Source organism: Carcharhinus amblyrhynchos, chromosome 14, assembly GCF_965287045.1.
Source record: "Carcharhinus amblyrhynchos chromosome 14, sCarAmb.v2.hapA, whole genome shotgun sequence".
Taxonomy (NCBI): Eukaryota; Metazoa; Chordata; class Chondrichthyes; order Carcharhiniformes; family Carcharhinidae; genus Carcharhinus; species Carcharhinus amblyrhynchos.
Window position 1 is genome coordinate 74,604,573 of NC_137337.1, and position 20,313 is coordinate 74,624,885.

The following is a 20,313-nucleotide window of genomic DNA, read 5'->3' on the forward strand; positions in this document are numbered from 1 at the left end:
GGCCTGGGCTTTTCATACATGGCACAGTGGTTAGCTCTGCTGCCTCACAGCTCCAGGGAACTGGGTTCGATTCCCGGCTTGGGTCACTGTCTGTGCGGAGTCTGCACATTCTCCCCGTGTCTGCGTGAGTTTCCTCCAGGTGCTCCGGTTTCCTGCCACAGTCTGAAACACATGCTGGTTAGGTGCATTAGCTATGCTAAATTCTCCCTCTGTGTACCCGAACAGGCGAGGAGTGTGGTGACTTAAGGATTTTCATACAATTTCATTGCAATATTATTGTGATCCTACTTGTCACACTAATAAAAAAACTTTAGAATTATAGAAACCTTACAGTGTAGAAAGAGGCCATTCAGCCCATCAGGTCCATACCGACCACAATCCTATCCAAGCCCTATTCCCACAACCCCATGCATTTACCCTGCTAGTCCCCCTGACACTAATTTAGCAAGGCCAATCCACCTAACCTGCACATCTTTGGAGTATGGGAGGAAACCAGAGCACCCAGGGGAAACCCACGTAGACACAGGGAGAACATGCAGATCCCACACAGACAGTGACCCAAGCCTGGGATTGAACCCGGGTTCCTGATGCTGTGCTAGCCCACTGTGCCACCATGGCCCCCTTCTTTGCCTCTCTGAGCAGATTAAGGGCCTCTTATTGGGGTGGGAAATTTTTTGTGACACTCAAGACATTACAGTTGTGTGTGGCAGGCAGGAAGGAACAGTGGGTCTTTTCATGTCCGCAATTATCAAATGTTCATATGTGCATAATTACAGTCAAGTGCATGCCAAAACACCCACACTTTCACAGGAACCACTGAGCGGTGGTCAGGAGAAGAAACTATATTTTCACATTCATTGCCTTGAGATATTGAGACCAGCACCGTTCTGTTGCTAACCTGGGTGAGATCAGTCATCTCAGAACAGACTACAATTCAATCCTCTTTGCTTAAAGGCAGAACTGAAATAAATAGTAACAAAATATTGAAAATGAGGGAAAAATGTAACAAGTTGCCTGGTATTTGAGAGATGGAAAGAAAAAATAGCTTGATGCAGTGAGTGACATCTTTCAGGAGATTTGAGAAGGACATCTCTTCACCTGATTGACGAATTAAGATACATAGAATCCTACAGTGCAGAAAGAGGCCATTCGGCCCATTGAGTCTGCACTGACTACAATCCCATCCAGACCATACCCCCATCATCCCATGCATTTACCCTTGCTCGTACCCCGACACAATGGAGCAATTTAGCATGGCCAATCCACCAAACCCACACATCTTTCAGACTGTGGGAGGAAACTGGAGCCCCCAGAGAAAACCCATGCAGACACAGGGAGAATGTGCAGACTCCACACAGATAGTGACTCGAGCCTGCGAGATTAGGCAAATTAGGCCTTTATTCTCTCAAATTCGCAAGGTTGAGGGGTGATCTGATAGAAGTCTAGAGAATAGTTACAGGGAAGGACAGGGTGGATAAGAATAAACTGTTTTCAAATGGTTGGAAGATCTAGAACCAGGGCTGTAATTTAAAAATTAGGCCCAAGCCATTGAGGAGAAATGTTGGAAAACAATTCTCTTCCTCAAGCAACAGTGGATGCTGGTTCAATTATTCGGTTTATGTCTGAGATCAACTTTTGTTTTATTCAGCAGAAATATCAAGGGATGTGGGCCTAGGGCAGATACATGGGATTAGGCCACAGATCAGCGGTGATCTTATTGAATGGCAGATTGGGCTGGAGGGGCTGAATTGCCGACTCCTGTTCCTATTGGTGGCTCTGTTAAATGTGCTTCCAGTTGTGTAAATAGTTTAGATCAATAGATATATCCTAGAATTATGGAATCCCTACAGTGCAGAAACAGGCCAACTGGCCCATCGAGTCTGCACCAACCACAATCCCACCCAGGCCCCATTCCCATAACGCCACATATTTACCCTGCAAATCCCCCGACGCTAAGGGGCAAGTTAGCATGGCCAACACACCTAACTCACACATCGTTGGACTGTGGGAGGAGACCGGAGCATCCGGAGGAAACCCACGCAGACACAGGGAGAATATGCAGACTCCACACAGACAGTGACCTGAGGCCAGAATTGAACCCAGGTCCCTGGTGCTGTGAAGCAGCAGTGCTAACAACTGTGCCGCACATGTGATGTTCAGCCCTCCAAGCCTGCACCGACCACGCTGCCTGACTTAACTAAAACCCCCTACCCTTCTGGGGACCGATTCTATCCTATTCTATTCATGTATTTGTCAAGACGCCCCTTAAAAGTCACTACCATATCTGCTTCCACTACTTCCCCCGGCAACGAGTTCCAAGCATCCACTACTCTCTGTGTAAAAAATCTGCCTCGTACATCTCCTTTAAATCTTGCCCCTTGCACCTTAAATCTGTGCCCCCTAGTAATTGACTCTTCAACCTTGGGAAAAAGCTTCCGTCTATCCATTCTGTCCATGCCTCTCATAATCTTGCAGTCAGGCACCTTAAACCTGAAATGCAGTAAATCTTTTAACTTGGTAATACCAGGAATAAGTCCAAAGGAAGTCCAATGCCCTCTTTGGGCAAGGTACCTGAAGCAAGAGGATTTGATTTGGTTTATTGTTGTTACATGTATTAGGTTACAGTGAAAAGTATTGTTTCTTGCAGACTATACAAAGCATACTGTTCATAAAGTACATGAATAGGGAGGGAATAGAGGGATACAGACCCAGTAAGGGTTTTGTTTTAGTTTAATTAGGTCATCATGATCGGCACAGGTTTCGAGGGCCTGTTCCTGTGCTGTAATTCTCTTTATTCTTTGCAACACACGATTATCTTTGTTAAAAATATTACTTCTGTCTTTCGATTTGGCAACGATATAAAAAAATTCCCTCGGACGGAGACAAATTTCCGTTAATCCAGATGAAATATCTTTTAAAATGGGCATCTCACAAAACCGGTTTGCACAGGGTGGGAGTAAATAAACATTTAATTTACAGGAAGATTGCATGTAACCTCGTTTAATGGTACTGTCAAATGGATTCTCCAATTGAGCTGGTTAGCCAGATACTTGACAAACTTTCTGGAAGCCTTGGTCGCTACAGTTCTAGACACAATTCACTAAGTCAGTGATAATCGGCAAGAGATGAAGAAATTATAGCCATAAATCACTGGCAATCAAATAATGCAATGTTGCAAAATCTTGGCAGGTCTGGCAGCAGCTGTGGAGAGTGAATAGAGCCAAAGTTTCAGGTTCATTATGGTTCTTCTTCTGCACTGTGTGATCTGCAATTGTTCCATTTTTTAAAAATCCATAAACGATTAGAGACCTGATGTTGAAATACATGCTGTCAGTTGTGTATGCATGGCACAGTGGTTAACACTGCAGCCTCACAGTGTCAGGGACCCGGGTTCTAATTCCAGGCTTGGGTCACTGCCTGTACAGAATCTGCACACTGTCTGCATGGGTTTCCTCTGGGTGCCCTGGTTTCCTCTGAAAGTCTGAGATCATGTACCAACTGACTCAAGAATAGCTTCTTCCCTGCTGCTGTCAGTCTTTTGAATAGACCTATCTCATATTAAGTTGATTTTTCTCTACTCCCTAACTACGACTGTAACATTACATTCTGCACGCTCTCTCTCCTTTCCTTCTTCCCTATGTACTCTGTGAAAGGTATCTTTTGTTTGTGTAGCATGCAAGAAAATATTTTTCATTGTATACTAATATATGTGACAATAATAAATCAAATCAAAACATGCTGATTAAGTGCATTGGTCAGTGCTAAACTCTCTCTCAGTATACCAGAACAAGCGCTGGAGTGTGGCAACAGCAGATTTTCACAGTAACTTCATTGCGGTGTTAATGTAAGCCCATTTGTGAGACTAATAATAAACAAAATAAAACATGCAGGGGAAAATTGAATAGAAATGCATTTTGGACTACAGCACCTGCTTTCTTTATTTGAAACACAGTTAATGATTGCTGCAAAATGTGCAGTCAGACAATTACAGGAACCAGAAGGGGTGAAGTGACTTGTGTGCAAGACAGAAGCTGGGAGCTCCGTACGAAACTGAAGAGGAAGAAGGGAGTGCGTATGGTTGGACGTGAATGGAAGGAAGCCTGACATTTCCTCAAAGCCCGTGCAGTTCACCAAAATCAAAAGAAAAAATGTATGAAAGGTCCCGGCAGCAACTGTGGAGAGAGAAACAAGAGTTAATGTTTGGGGTTTGTATGAATCTGCTTCAGAGCTGAGTTTCCTCAGAGATTTGTTTGCAGTACTATTTGCCTTTAGTATTTGAGATCTGCTACATTGCCCCTGAGCGTCCCAAGATAAGCCTTGGTAAATGTGTGGAGTTACAGGGATAGGACCTGGGTAGGATGCTCTATTGGAGAGTCAGTACAGACTCAATGGGCTGAACGGCCTCCTTCTACATTGTAAGAATTATATTCTACGATTTCTGGGGGGGGGGGGGTTTGCACAATGTAATGAACATAACGAGTTACAAATGAAAAGAGAAGCAGAACTCAGCCAAGCAACAGGTCAGGGTCATCAGGGTGGATAGTTTCAGCAAGTGTGGGGACTGACTCCGGTCCCGTTGCGGGTGGGGGGCGGAAGCGTCTCCAGCCCCGGCACGGGGGGAGTAGCTCCGATCCCCGCTTGGATACAGCGCCTTCGTCCCGCTGCGGGGGGAATGACTCCATTCCCGGCGCGGGGAGAGTGTCTCCGGTCCCGCTAGCGGGGAGAGTGTCTCTGATCCCATTGCGGGGGGACTGACTCCGGTCCCGTCGCTGGGAGAGTGTCTCCGGTTGCGCTGCAGGTGGGGGGGGGGGGAACAGTCTCCGGTCCCACCACGGGGAGAGTGTCTCCGATCCCGCTGAGGGGAGACTGACTCCGGCCACGCCGCGGTGAGAGTCTCCAGTCCCGCTGCAGGGAGAGCGTCTCCGGTCCCGCTGCCGGCGGCTCCGAGCTTCACCTTTGTCCCGGGGCGGCGGGGTCGCGCACTGAGGGGGGTGGTCACCGGGAGCGCGCGCGCCGTGAACTTCCTCCAATGGGGAGCCGGGAGGCGGCGGGATCAGCCAATGGGGGGGGTCGGCGAGTGACGTGGGTGGGGCGCGCGGCCGGGCACGGGGGGAGCGCGCTCCCGCACGGGGAGAGTCAGAGCGCGAGTCCGGAGCCGCAGGTGGGGGTCTGAGAGCCGGCGGGCAGCTGGAAAACCCCCCCTCCCCCGGGAGGGAGAGAGAGTCCGCCCCAACCCGCCCTCAGCCTCTCCAGAGCCGCCGCCCAGCCGCCAGCAACAGGTTAGTGAGAGAGAGAGAGACCGGCCCGGCACCGAGAGCCCGACCCCGGGCTCTGGCACTGAAACCCCCCCCCCCCCCCGGGGTCCCGGCACACAGACCCCCCCCCACCCCCACCCCGGGGCCTGAGCCTCCCTCCCGGACCCTCACCTTCCCTCAGCCCGCCGGGCAGTACTGGGGCCCGGGGGAGGATGGTGTGTGGGAAAGGGGCCTCTGCCCACCCGGCCGCCCAGCTCAACTAACAGCCCACCCCAACCCGCAGCCAGGACAGGGGAGACTGACCTCTCCCCCCCCCCCCCCCCCCCGTGACTGACCCCCCCCAACCAGCCGCCCCCACCACCAACCCCACCCCCATGACTGACCTCCCACCACCACCACCACCACACCGCCCCCCCCTCCGTGACTGACCTCCCACCAACCGCCCCCCCCACCCCCGTTACTCACCTTGCTGTTACTCTCCCCACGGTACTGAACCTGTTGTTGCTCCCCCCCTCCCCCACCGTGACTGACGTTGTTGTTACTCTCCCCACCGATACTGACCCTGTTGTTGCTCACTGTTGCTAGTGGGGTTTGGGTGTGTTGAATTTCTCCCTTGTTTGTCAGTCACTTGAGTAATGTTCCCATTTTACTTTTCATGTTCTTTCCCTTGTCTTCCCAACTTTTCTAGCCTGTGTATACAGCTGCTCCCAAATTATTTCTCTTACACGTGTATCAGGTACACTCTATGCTTGTGAAATCTGTAGGATCTTGTTTTATGGGATGGTGGCGGGGGGGGGGGCACATTTCAAAAATCCCATGTGTAAAGCTCAGCCTGGCCCTCAGCTCTGTTGTTTTGTACCAGACTGGGGCACACAATGACAATACTGGGGAATTTGCTCTTGCAAAAGAGATATGATTTGTTGTTTTTCTTAACTTACTGGTGGAGTTTTGCTTCTGAATGTTTATGGTGGTGAAACTCGCAATGATTTTGCAGCAGTGTCAATGTTGCTTGATTTCACTAGGAATTAAAAGCATTTGAATCTTAGAAATACTGATTAAAGCTGGCAGCAGTGTGTGGAATGACTCTTTCAAACAGAATGTAGTTTGTATATAAAGATATTCATGTAACGGGGAAAAGAACATTAAAGTTTATTTATTAGTTTCACAAGTAGGCTTGCATTAACACTGCAATTAAGTTACTGCGAAAATCTCCTAGTTGCCTCACTCCAGGGCCTGTTTGGGTGTACTGAGGGAGAATTTAGCATGGCCGATGCATCTAACCAGCACGTCTTTCGGACTGTGGGAGGAATCCCACACAGGCACGGGGAGAACGTGCAGACTCCGCACAGACAGTGACCCAAGGCTGGAATTGAACCCAGGACCCTGCCACTGTGAGACAGCAGTGCTGACCACGTATCACCATGACATCATCCAAGAAAAAAGTTCCTGAAATAACTAAAGCTGTCAAGGTTCAGACATTCAGAAAGGAGTTTTATGATAATACTGTAGAGAACTAAACTGAATATAAACAGTGCAGAGCTAATCCAAAAAGCAAAATAAAAGAGATAAGAAGAAAGAGAGAGATTTACAGTCAACTTAAAATATCTTTTATGGCACCAGGAAAATCAACTTGTGGAGGCAGAGGGAATGGTTGAGGTACTAAATGTGTACTTTGCATTCTTGTTCTTTAAAGAGGAGTAGCAGTATAGGACGAGACTGGGATGTGAGCAGCATTTGTTATCCATCCCCAATTGCCCTTGAAGGTGGTGATAATCTGTCTTCTGCAGTCCCTGTGGTATAGGTACACCCACAGTGCTGTTAGGGAGTTCCAGGATTTTGACCCAGCCACAATGAAGGAACTGTAATATAGTTCCAAGTCAGGATGGTGTATGGCTAGGAGGGGAACTTGCAGATGGGGTGGTGTTCCCATGTGTCTGCTGCCCTTGTCCTTCTAGTTGGTAGAGGTCATGGGTTTGGAATGTGCTGTTGGAAGAGCTTTTGTGTGTTTCTGCAGTGAGTCTTGTGGGTGGTATCCAGTTGGTATCTTGATATCCACACTGTCCTCACAATATCAATGGTGAAGAAGTTTTTCATGAGTGATTTTGACCAATTTCATTGACATTTGGATAAATATAAGATAATGAATGTAAGTTTGATGGATTTGTTGAAAGGTACATTACCGTTGACTTGTTTTGTCAAGTTCTTTAAAGGAACAGAGAGCACTGAGGGCAAATGTATTTAATGGGTATGTGGACTTTTGAAAGGTATTTGACAACGCATCTTGCTAGTGAAATTTAAGACCATGGGATTTTCAGTATTGATACAACATTGGTTAGGAGCAGAAAGTAATGAATGAAGTAACAACAATGCTAGAAATATCAGAGGAAAAACAGAGTTAGTGTTTTGGGTCAGTGACCTTTTATCAGTAATGGTGAACAGCTTTTTAGACTGTTGGGAGGTGTACAGGGATGCTCCCTAGATATTGGTATTTTCAGTATTAATGACTTCGATTTTGTACTAAAATCATAATTTCAAGGTTTGCACATTACCCTGTGCTTGAAAATGTGGTAAGACTACGAGGACGGTAACAGACAGCATTTCCTCCAGGTGCTCTGGTTTCCTCCCTCATTCTGAAAGACATGCTGGTTGGGTGCATTCACCTGAATAGTCGCTGGATTGTGGCAACTAGGGGAATTTCATCATAACTTCATTGCAGTGTTAATTTAAGCTTTACTTGTGACTAATAAATAAACTTTACTAATGCAGGGAAGTGTTTTAGTAAGAAGAGTGAGATGAGGTAATATCAACTAAATGATGCAAGTTTAAAGAGGGTGCAGGAGCAGAGAGACCTGGAGCTGTACGTGCACAAAGGTGGTAAGACAACTGCGTACAACTTTTCGACTTGTACATAAAATCTGACTGGATCTTTGACTTTATTAATATACACCAAGTTGTAATCTGGAATGCTGTGTGAAAAGGTAATGGAAGCAGAGACATTCGTGGCATTCAAAAGAGGAGTACCTAAATACTTGAAAGAAGAGTGATTACAAGATGATAGGGTAAAAAGCAGGGAAGCGGGGTTGATTGGATAGCTGTACCGACAAGCTGGTATGGACACAATAGGCTTCCTGTGTTGTATCGTTCTATGATTCGATAACTTTTGGGTCTGTCATTAGAATTTGAGCTTGAATTGGGAATTTTTTATTAAGTATAACAATCCCATGCTTAAATATATAAATTACGGAGTTTCCTCTGCATGATGTTGGTATCTTCTCGAAAGAGATATTTTGAAAAACTTTGTAATTGAGCTTTTCAAAGCGTAGAATGTGAGTTTGTTTTTCATTTTTCTCTCATACTGTCTTCAATGGGTACCATGGTGGCACATGGCACTGCTGCCTCACAGCTCCAGGGACCTGGGTTCAATTCTGACCTTGGGTGACTGCGCAGAGTTTGCATGTTCTCCCCATATTTGTGTGGGTTTCCTCCGGGTGCTGCAGTTTCCTCCCACACTCCAAAGATTTGTGAGTTAGGTGGATTGGCTGTGGTCATTTACCCCTCAGTGTCCGGAGATGCATAGCTGAGTGGATTAGCCATAGGAAATGTGTGGGGTTTAAGGGATAGGGTCTGGGTAAAATGTTCTGTCGGAAAGTCTCGATGGGTCAAATGGCCTGTTCTCTGTAGCGATTCTTGGATTCTATCAATTGAAACTTTAATGACAAAAATTTTAGTTTTGAAGAGCCGAGTACTTGACATTTAATTCTAAATTTTACATTCTGGAGATAAGGACATCTCTGAAGTTGATAATTACTTTTACTTTATCGTGAGTGACAACACAGAGGTACAGTGATTAGCACTGATGCCCCTCAGCGCCGGGGACCCAGGTTCGAATCCCGGCTTAGGTCACTGTCTGTGTAGAGTTTGCACATTCTCCCCGTGTCTGCGTGGGTTTCCTCCCACAGTCTAAAAATGTGCAGGTTAAGTGGATTGGCTATGCTAAATTGTTCCTTAGTGTCGGGGAGCTAGCGAGGGTAAATGTGTTGAATTATGGGATTATTGCACCTGGGAGGGATTGTGGTCGGTGCAGACTTGATAGGCCAAATGGCCACCACCTGCACTGTAGGGATTCTGTGATCGATGATAAGATTCATTTTATGGTATTTGTCCTAACAATGTTATTGTTGTGTTTGACGTTGCAATACAAGCACCATGAGCTGGCAGTAAACAATGTAACAGACATGGTGATGAGCTGGCATTGCTCAGAGCAGGAAAGCTGATTATAGAATTTCAGCTAAAGTTATATAGCCACAGTTAATTGGAGCTTTTGGATTTTTGGGCCATGTGTTTTGCTTGATAAGCTATTTGAGCTGCCAGTATTTTTGCCATTGGAACTGTTGTGGTAGTACTGCTCTGTTTGATGTGTGGGTGAACACAGTAAGTCACACAACACCAGGTTAAAGTCCAACCAATTTATTTGACAGTTAACCCACAAGCTTTTGGGGTTTGCCCCTTTGTTAAGTGAGTGGAGAGTTCTGGTCTCAAACAGAGCGTATAAAAGTTTACAGAATACTGATTGGTAGTTGTGGTAGTACTGCTCTGTTTGATGTGTGGGTGATCCAGAGCTTGAATGTAGGATTATCAAGTTGTGAGTTACGATGGGGAGTTTTGAGAGAGAGAGTCAAAATGTTAGAAAGCATTGTTACAAACTTCATTACTTGTGAAATATCTCATGTTATTGAGCCCCAGTAATTCTACAATTCTGCTTTGAGCATGAAAGCATTTAAAATTACACAGAATTGCAATTCATGTTCATAATCATGAAAGCATTGCGGGTTCCCCCCAGTTGACGAGATTAATTGGTGGGTATTTGCTTCTTCAGAGAAACAATAATGGAGTGACTGAGAATCTGTATAAGAAATGTGGGGAAAATGTCTTTAACAGAGGTGGTTAGTCATTTACCTGATTGCTTGATTATTACAAGAATAAATTGAGAAATGTTAAAAGTTGCTGGTTAATTCTGCTGTGACGTCAACATTATGATGATTTTCCTCAGTGTCTTCACAGTGTTGTAGATTGGTTAGCTGAGGTGGCTGGAATCTGGTGCTGGTTAATTCTGCTGTGACGTCAACATTGTGATAATGATTTTCCTCAGTGTCTTCACTGTGTTGTAGATTGGTTAGCTGAGGTGGCTGGAATCTGGAGCAGAACCATGCCAATAATGCAAATTCAATTCCCTCACCAGTTGTGGTATTTTCCAGAGACCTGCCTCCTTGCCTTGTCCCACACTTGGGAGCGGTGGTCCTCAAGCTACAGAAAGCCAATTGTCTCTGTCGAATGGAGAGAGATGTCTGTGGTCCTTTTGTTACCTGTTACCTAGGTATGGGAATCTGAAGCCTCATTTGGTGGTAGAATGTGTGCAACTAGAGGTGTGACTATGCAATAGATAGCTTTATAATGTGAAAATCCTATCCAGTGATTACCTCAGGGCATCGGATTGGTAATGCCCAAACGCACATCAAATTTAATCTCTTATAAATAATGCTGCAATTTCAAATTGCAGAAAGTAAGTTTTCTGTTAAACTCTCAAAACTTTTATTATATACAAGTATATGGTACTTGATGTTTCTTTGTACTTTTAGTAATGTTAACATTTCAAAGTAAATAAAATGACTTTATATATATATAATGCCTTTCACACCCAAGATCTAACAAAGTGCCTTAGATGTAATGAAGTACTTTTGAAGAGTTGTCATTGTAATGTGTGGGAAACAAAACAATTGATGTGTGAGGTTCCACTAGTAGCAGTAAAGTCAGATGAACTGTTTTGATCAAGAACTCCCCACTTTCCTTCCATCATGTTGTGGGATTTTAATAAACACATGACAGGGCAGACGGGCCATCAATCTGGCATTGCATCTGAATGATAACACCTCAACAGTAAAGCACTTTCTCAGAAATATAGTGTATCATAGAATCCTACAGTGCAGAAGGAGGCCATTCAGCTGATCCAGTCTGCACCGACCACAATCCTACCCAGGCCCTATCCCCATAACCCCATGTATTTATCTTAGCTAGCCTCCTTGACACTAAGGGGCAATTTAGCACGGCCTATCCACCTAACCCACACAATCTTTGGAGTGTGGGAGGAAGCCAGAGCATCTGGAGGAAACACGTGCAGATACAGGGAGAACATGCAGACACTGCACGGACAGTGACCCAAGCAGGGAATCAAACCCGGGTCCCTGGCAGTGCTAACCACTGTGCCAACATGCCACTCTAAATATCACTGAACCAAGGCTAACAACTGATTTCAGTTTTCTTTAAGTGAAAAGCTTATAGTATAATTTATATAGATTATATAGATACAGAATGTACAGATTTCTTCAACATTTACACTGATGTTGGAGTTGTTCTCAGCAGAATCTAGCAAATGAATTGGTTCTACGTGGGTTTCCTCCGGGTGGGATTTCATCCCACAATCTGAAAGATGTGTTGGTTAGGTGCATTGGTCATAAAAAATTTGCCCTCATTTTGTCTCGGCAGGTGTCAGAGTGTGGCGACTAGGGGATTTTCACAATAACTTCTTTGCAGTGTTAATGTCAACCTACTTGTGACCCTAATAAATAAGCTTGAAACTTAAAAAAAGAGAAAACTTCAGATTTAGATATTTCTGGTAGATTAATCAAAAGAACATTTCAAATGCATTTCCATCTAATGTGAGTGAATCGTTATTGTAGGTAAATTTGAAGGAATAATCCAAAGTAATCATTGATGGTAAAATTGTGCTTTTGATATTATACCTGCAAGAAAACCTGATTCGGGTTCACGTAGAGTTTAATGCAGTGTCATTCCTGTTTGGAATTAATGTCTAGGCCAGAGAAGGAGGAATCTATAAATTCCATTCTATCTTGACAGTATTTCCATCACAAGCTCCTTTCTAAGTTGAAATGCGTATTGTGTCAGATTTGGATAAGTCAAGGGGTATCTCATTTCCCAGTGTATAGACTCTCAGTATGGAAATATTTTTTCTTTTTCCATTTAAGCTAGTTTGTCTGGTATTCAACTGCATTTGGGTGTCCATGTTTCTAGGTATTACTTACTCCCCGCTTCTCCCTACAGTACAGTGCAGAATTATACTGAATATAATTGAGAAGACTTGATAATGTGTTTTTATAAGAAGTTTGGATTTTGTTTAATTGTCCAAGGTGAATCACATACCCTCACATGAAGTGTTTCATTGTCAACAAACGGAGATCCATGAAATGTTTGATTAAAAGCAAATTACTGTGGCTGCTGGAATCTGAAACCAAAAGAGAAAATGCTGGACAATCTCAGCCGGTCTGTCAGCATCTGTAAAGAGAGAAAAAAGAGCTGACATTTTGAGTCCAGATGACCCTTTGTCAAAGCTTTGCTGACTCGAAACATCAGCTTTTTTTTGCCTTACAGATGCTGCCAGACCTGCTGATATTTTCCAGCATTTTCTCTCTTTGGGTTCATGAAATATTTGAGGTCAGTTTAATATCTTTATAGCAACAGTATTTCTTTAAATGCAGCATCTCTATCAGTAGTTTTATTTCCAGCAAAGATGGTGACAGAATCAAAACTTCACACTCTGGAAAAAGCTACATAAAGCTCCCCATGTGAAAACCAGCCTGGGAATCTAAATAGTATTTTGTCACGAGTCCAGCCTTGTGACTTGCTTATAGTCCTAGAATAGGAAAGTTTAATTAGGAACTGTTCTCTCAAAGTCGATTTACATCTGATAGCTGCGATATTTTTCAAGGAATAATGTTGTTTCTTTGAAATCTCTTAAAACTTCAATAGCTATCATTGAAGAAAACAGTTTCCTAACTATAGTCCTGTTACATGACAAAGTTCTTGTTCAGGATTTAAATTTCATAATATCATGGCTGCTCCTTCCTTGACTAAGTTTCTGTGGAGGTGCGTCCGTTGATGTTAAACTGTTCAGAAACTGTCAGGTGTAGATTTTTACTTCTTGCATAGAATTAATACTCATGTATTCTTTTAATTCATCTGATGGTCTTTCTAAAATTTTTTCATTCAAATCTATCAAACCTTCATTTTTATCACCAAGAATCGTTTTTGAATAATAAGTTATATTGATTAATTGTCAGTGCCATTTTGCCACACTTAACCAATTTCATCATCTCTGCCGCATCTCTCATGCCATCCATTCCATATCATCCACATCCCACTCTTGTCCCTCCCACTAGACCAACCCATTTCACCAGGGCAGCTTTAATTTTTAACTCCCTTTATCCTCCACTGGTTTTGTTCCTCACAACCCACCTCTCACCCATCGCTGTTGTCAGCCCCATGGTCCAGGTATCAAGCACCAACAAGTGTGCCCCTCAGACTATCTGGACTAAAGGGATCAAGGAATATGTGACAAGTATCTTCATTTGATCTTCGTGGTTGACTTACATGTTTGAGCTTTGCTGTATTCACTCTGAGACACAGTTTATTATTTGTCCTTGCCTCTGACGTGCCAGAGGTTGTAAAGTACAAGTTAAAAATGGGAAATAAAACTGACACTTGCTTTACTAACATCCACATTTCTGTAATATTTCAAAATGAGAATTCCAAGGAGGTGCTGAAGCCAAGCATATCTTTTAATTCTATCTTTTACTCTTGTTCTGTGCTTCTAAAACTTCATTCCAACTCTTATAAACTTTCAAACAATGCTTTAATTCAATCTCTTACACCCTAGCTAGAACTGTAACACTACATTCTGCACCCTCTCCTTTCCTTTTCCATGAATGTATTGCTTTATATAGCATGCAAGAAACAATACTTTTCACTGTACACAAATATACGTGACAATAATATATCAAATCAAAATCAAATAATATCCGTGGCTGATAATACTGTGAATTCTCCATTTATGCTGTGGGCGACAATTCAAAAACTACTGGGCTTGCTCATGACCACGACCTGTGTTGCTTTTTGGCTTTGGTCTGTTTTAGGGAGCAGAACCAACTTGAGGTCGCTGTCCCAGAGGTAACTATTTATGTTACATAACTATTGCCAGTGAAGCGCTGTAAAGGAATGCAATGCACTGTAATATAAATGCAACCTGAATTAATATGCAGTGCAGTTTGCAGGTATAAAATGCTGCTGGAAAGTGGGTTGTTGCATTGTTGAAATTCCATTGCACCAAGTATGTGACACCATCTCTGGAGTGTATTTGAATTTTAAGATAAGGCATCCAGCTGCTTGCCACAATGCTTTAATTTCTGACTGCATGGAGCATACTACTAAAGTGGGTGCTTACTGGACAAGTAACTTAAATTCCACAGTGGCAAGTTATGAAAATTGAATTTATCTGGTAGTTTGTGGACCAAGTACCTGGAAAATAAAATAGTCATGAAACCCACCTTCTTGTCATAAATACTGAACTGTACTTCACGAAAGAGAATTTATCACCTTTTCTCCACTATACGTGTGATGCAAGTATAAGACTTGCTTGAAGTGGCTCATTGTCAATTTCTTAGGATAAATAGGAATGGTCAATATAGGTGGACTTGCCAATATTTATAGTTTGTTTATTAGTGTCACAAGTAGGCTTGCATTAATACTGTAATGAAGTTACTTTGAAAATCCTTTAGTTGCCACATTCCTGTGCTTTTTGGGTACACTGAGGGAGAGTTTAGCATGGCCAGTGCACCTAACCAGCATGCCTCTTGGACTGTAGGAGGAAACCTCACAACCCACCCTGTCACCCATCCCGGCTGCCAGCAGTTGTCGGCCCAGAGGAAACCTACGCAGACCTGGGTCCCTGACGCTGAGGCAGCAGTGCCACAATGTTGCCTATTATCACAAGAATAAATGCATTTTTAAAAATAAATTGACCCACATCTTTGCCATGAGAATTTCAGACCAGAACTTGTCCTTTGGGCACTAATTGAGTAATTTATAATATTACATCTGCCTTTAGTAGATCAGGGCTAATGAAATAATTGTGAAGTTCACATGATGTCATAGGGATGAGAGCATTTGAGGCTAAATTACAAAGCAAGTACAATAGATCCTCTTGAAATAAAGATGTGTGACAGATAATTCACATACTGTACGTAAGATTAATAGTTTGTTTTTAAATTGAGAAATCATAGACCAGGCCTCAAAGTTTTTTTATTTGTAATTTGCATTACAGTCTGGGTGATTTGGAAAGTTGTGATTAAGCAACACTAAGATTGTAAATGGTGGGGAAGAAGGTGGTAAAATGTGATTGGACTGACATTTGTATAACCGTTTGTATAAAGTTCAGCTTTTGAAATATTTATAGGGAAACCATTTCACTTCAGATAACATCACGAGGAATTCCTTGCATAAGTTAGTACTTCAGGAGTGCAATAATACTTCATAAATGGTATTAAACACTTCTTAACTAGAGCGGGATATATTGTGTGAAATTCTCAACTTTTCTAATCTTAGCACAGTTAAGAAGTCTCACAACTCCAGGTTAAAGCCCAACAGGCTTATTTGGAATCACAAACTTCCGGAGCGCTGCTCCTTCCTCAGGTGATTTTAACCTGGTGTTGTGAGACTTCTTACTGCGTCCACCCCAGTCCAACACCGGCATCTCCACCTCATTTCTAATCTTGTGCTATAGCATCTGATTCCTGAACAGTGAGATTAGAAATGGAGGCAGAACAATAACTATTGGTTATTTATTTAATCCTTTAACTTGAATTTTTGTATAAGATGCTTTGCTGATCCTAATACTAGTTGGTGATTTGTTTATGCGGGAAGTCTAATAATGTTGATTGTACAGTATTAAGCTGTTTATTGCCTCACATACCGTACTATTGAAATTACGTCTTGATGATCAGTGTTCAGGAACAAAGGGCAAATGATGAACGAGATGAGTCTGCATTATAATCCTCAACTCAAATTACATTAGAACTCACTTAAATAGTACTTAAGTGTTAAGAGAGAAATGAATGTTGTTACTGTCCTATCACCTTAATGAGAACATTGATAAGTAGTAAGAGCGAATGTCTTGATGATCTAGTGCAGATTTGCTATAAATTATACCATCTGGTGAAACGAAGTTTGGTGACTTTCTAATCAGGAAATGCTGTATTGAGTGTAAGCCATGGGTCTGATATTGTAAATTGACTGCACACTCACCATCCAGACCTAGATGAGGGTTCCAATGATGGGAAGTGTGACATCTTCATTAAACCTTAATCATTGATTAGGTTGAATTGTATCGCTTCTTGAGTTTCCAGATTTTCTGTTTGTTTCACTGCTGTGCGATGTATGAATTCAAGTCTATTTCAAGTTGTCCTGGATGCATGGGGTCCTTGTTTTTCTGGCTATATTTCCTAGGCAGCGGAGAATGTAAGCTGAGTCAGTGGATGGGAGGCTGGTTTGTATGATGCACTGGGTTTCATTCACGACCCTTTGTAGTTTCTTGCAATCTTGGACAGAGCAGGAGCTAAACCAAGCTGCGAGCCACCATAAAAAGCATTTCTGGACGTATCTGTAAGAGTTGATGAGAGTGTAGGCAAATATGCCAAATTTCCTTAGCCTCCTGAGAAAGGAGAACATCGTGTAGTTGACAGCTGTACATGGCATTCCAAGGATGACATGGCAGCATAGTGGTTAGCACTGCTGCCTCTCAGTGACATGGACCTGGGTTCGATTCCCAGCTTGGGTCACTGTCTCTCCCACAGTCCAAAGGCGTGCTGGTTAGGTGCATTGGCCCTGCTAAATTCTCCTTCAATGTACCCAAACAGGCATAGGAATGTGGCAGCAGGGGAGTTTCACAGTAACTTCATTGCAGTGTTAATGTAAGCCTGCTTGTGGCACTAATAAATAAACTTTAAACCTTGCAAAGTCATTAATTGACGAATAAAATCATTTGATTTTTACAGTTGTGCATAATGAGGGTATAAGATGAGGTAAATAAGTTAACTTTAAATGTCAACTTATTGAACATTTCTGGGTTTAAATGAAATTGAAGATTACATATCTTTGCAGACAGCAAAAATTTATACAATGATAACTTTTGTCTGAATAAGTCAGGTTGAAATGTTCTTGAAGTATATGTACGTCAATTTTTAAAGTTTATTTATTAATCACAAGTAAGGCTTGCATTAACATTGCAATGAAGTTACAGTGAAATTCCCCTGGTCGCCACATATTGTGCCCGTTCGGATCAATGCACCTAACCAGCACATCTTTCAGACTGTGGGAGGAAATCGGAGCACACGAAGGAAACCCATGCAGACATGGGAAGAATGTCCAAACTCCACACACAGTGAGCCAAGCCAGGAATTGAACTCAGGTCTCCGGTGCTGTGAGGTAGCAGTGCTAACCACTGTGCCACCATGACTGGTTGAAACAAAAACAGTTAAACAAATGAGAGTTACTGGGAAAAAATGAAGGATATAAACTCGCAGAACAATGGGATAAACTGAAGGAATAGAGTTGCCCTGATTGCTCTACTCAGAGCCTGCCTGGCCTCCTGTACCAGTATGTGTCTCTCTCTCTCTCGGTTGGTTTGTTATGTTAGTGGCTTTAATGAGGTCAGGCACTGAGGGGGGAGAAAAATGAGAAGGTTGATTTAAATCCTGAAAATGATCTTGCAAAGTGAAGGGCTTCAGCAGTATTAAATTAGAAATTCCAGGAGCAGGGAGTGAGTTTTCAGAGCCTGGGTAATCTTTGCAGCAATAAAATGTTTTTAACAATGGCGCGTTCAGCTCCAGTCTTGGGAGTTATGGATTAGGTTGTGGTTAGGCTCACATTGTTGAGTGCAAGTAGCAGGGATTTGATTTTTGATTTATTATTGTCACGTGTAATGGAATACAGTGAAAAGTATTGCTACTTGTACACTATACAGACGAAACATACCGTTCAGAGTACATAGGGAAGAAGGAAAAGAGAGGGTGCAGCATATGGTGTTGCAAAGTGGTTTAAACGTATGAAAGTGGCAAGCACTATTGATCCTTGAGCTGTTGGAGCTGGGATAATTGCCTTCTATTGATTATCGGCAGTGAGAACTGGGCAATAGCCCCAGAAAAAACATGGGAAGATGTAATTAATGGGGTAAGTGATACACTCTTTGCATTATTCAGTGGTCCCTATGATATAGATGCCTGGTTGCAATTGGCAAGTTCCCAGGAAAATCAGTGCCTAACTTTGGATAGTCGTAAAATTAATTTTCTATGTTTTTCCCATTATCAAGAGTGTATTTCCATAATAAATTGAAAGGTCTTTTATGACATGAAATGAATACCTTTTTGGAAGTTGCTTACTAGATCTATTGTGAGGTACATTTGCTACATTCTGATCCGCACGCATGTTTCTGGTGCACATTGATCTAAAAGGGGCAGTAGAATTTAGAAGTTCAGTCCTAATCGAGCACCAAAATATCCTAAAATAATGCTGCAAAACCCATGCTGGGAAGGAGTTTGAGTTTGCACTGTATGTATTCTTGTTCCAAACTGATAGTCCTAAATTTATTTGATTTTTTTTGTTATAAAGTTACTCCTGCCCAAATTGTCCTAAGATGAAGGTTATAGGCATATTCAGAGGTAATCTCTGACCATAATGTAACTAGGAACATTTGATTTGATTTATTATTGTCATGTGTATTGGTATACAGTGAAAAGTATTGTTTCTTGTGCATGATACAAAGCATAGCATGCATTGAGAAGGGAATGAGAGAGTGCAGAATGTGGTGTTACAGTTTAGAGAAAGATCAACTTATGGTAGGTTTATTCAAAGGTCTGATGGCAGCAGGGAAGAAGCTTGAGTTGGTTGGTACGTGACCTCAGACTTCTGTATCTTTTTCCTGACGGAAGAAGGTGGAAGAGGGAATGTCTGGTATGCATGGGATCTTTGATTATACTGGCTGCTTTTCCAAGGCAGCGGGAAGTGTAGACAGAGTCAGTATATGGGAGGCTGGTTTGCATGATGGACTGGGCTTCGTTCACAACCCTTTGCTAAATTTTCAACAGGTCTGCCAACAGAGAAAAGAGTAAAAATGTTCCAAGGAAGAGTCATATTGAACTTGAAACTCTTTCTATCACCGTAAATGTGGCTTGAATTTTTTATCAACACTTTCCGTTGTCATTTAAGAAAGCAACTTATCCTTCAGATTGTAATTATTGTTTGATTTGATTTATTATTGTCACATGTATTAACATAGTGAAAAGTATTGTTTCTTGTGTGCTATACACACAACATACCGTTCATAGAGAAGGAAAGGAGAGAGAGTGCAGAATGTAGTGTTACAATCATAGTTAGGATGTAGAGAAAGACCAACTGAATGCAAGGTAAGTTCGTTCAAAAGTCTGACAGCAGCAGAGAAGAAGCTGCTCTTGAATCGTTTGGAACGTGACCTCAGGCTTTTGTATTTTTTCCTGACCTGAGAGAATGTCCAGGGTGCGTGGGGTCCTTAATTATGCTGGCTGCTTTGCCAAGGCAGAGGGAAGTGTAGACAGAGACAATGGATGGGAGGCTAGTTAGATTTAAAAAGATTAAAACCAAGGTTTATTTATTTTTTTCTGTTTGTATCTCATCTGTCTCATCACATCTTTCTTTTCCTCATTTGGCTTTTCATTAGCCACCAGTTCCAGTGAGTATAATGAATGGCTAATATCATTCATTGCTGCTGACTGCAAAATACAGACTATTTCTGTTTCTCTGTCTCCAGATATTGCCTGTCCTGATGAGTATTTCTTGTATTTTCTGGTTTTATCGCAGATTTCTAACATACTCAGTGGTTTCATTCCTTAGTATCTTTGGATGTGTGTTGAAGAATGGGAAATTATCATTGAGATCTGCAAATAACAAATTCTCAAATTTTCAGTCATCTCAAGATGCACATCCAATAAACTTCAAAATTTTCTTTCTGCATTCTTGCTTAAAAAGCACAATGAGTGAAGGGAGGAAGCATCAAAATGTTATCACTGTTCTTATAAATATGTGTCACCAGGTATGCCTTGTGGCACACAGCCTCTCAATCTTTTTAAATTACGTACAGATGTGAATGTTTGTATCATCTGCAAGTTGATGCTGTGCTTAA

General features: G+C 42.5%; 1 protein-coding gene across 1 annotated transcript in view; it reads left to right on the forward strand.

The window, feature by feature from the left end:
* The first annotated feature begins 5,224 nt into the window (after window positions 1–5,224).
* pals1a (protein associated with LIN7 1, MAGUK p55 family member a) overlaps window positions 5,225–20,313 on the forward strand; it is a 103,336-nt gene continuing 88,247 nt past the window's right edge. Inside the window, exon 1 of the mRNA XM_080203126.1 lies at window positions 5,225–5,279. The gene's annotated coding sequence lies outside the window, so the exon portion shown is untranslated. The remainder of the gene's footprint in view (window positions 5,280–20,313) is intronic.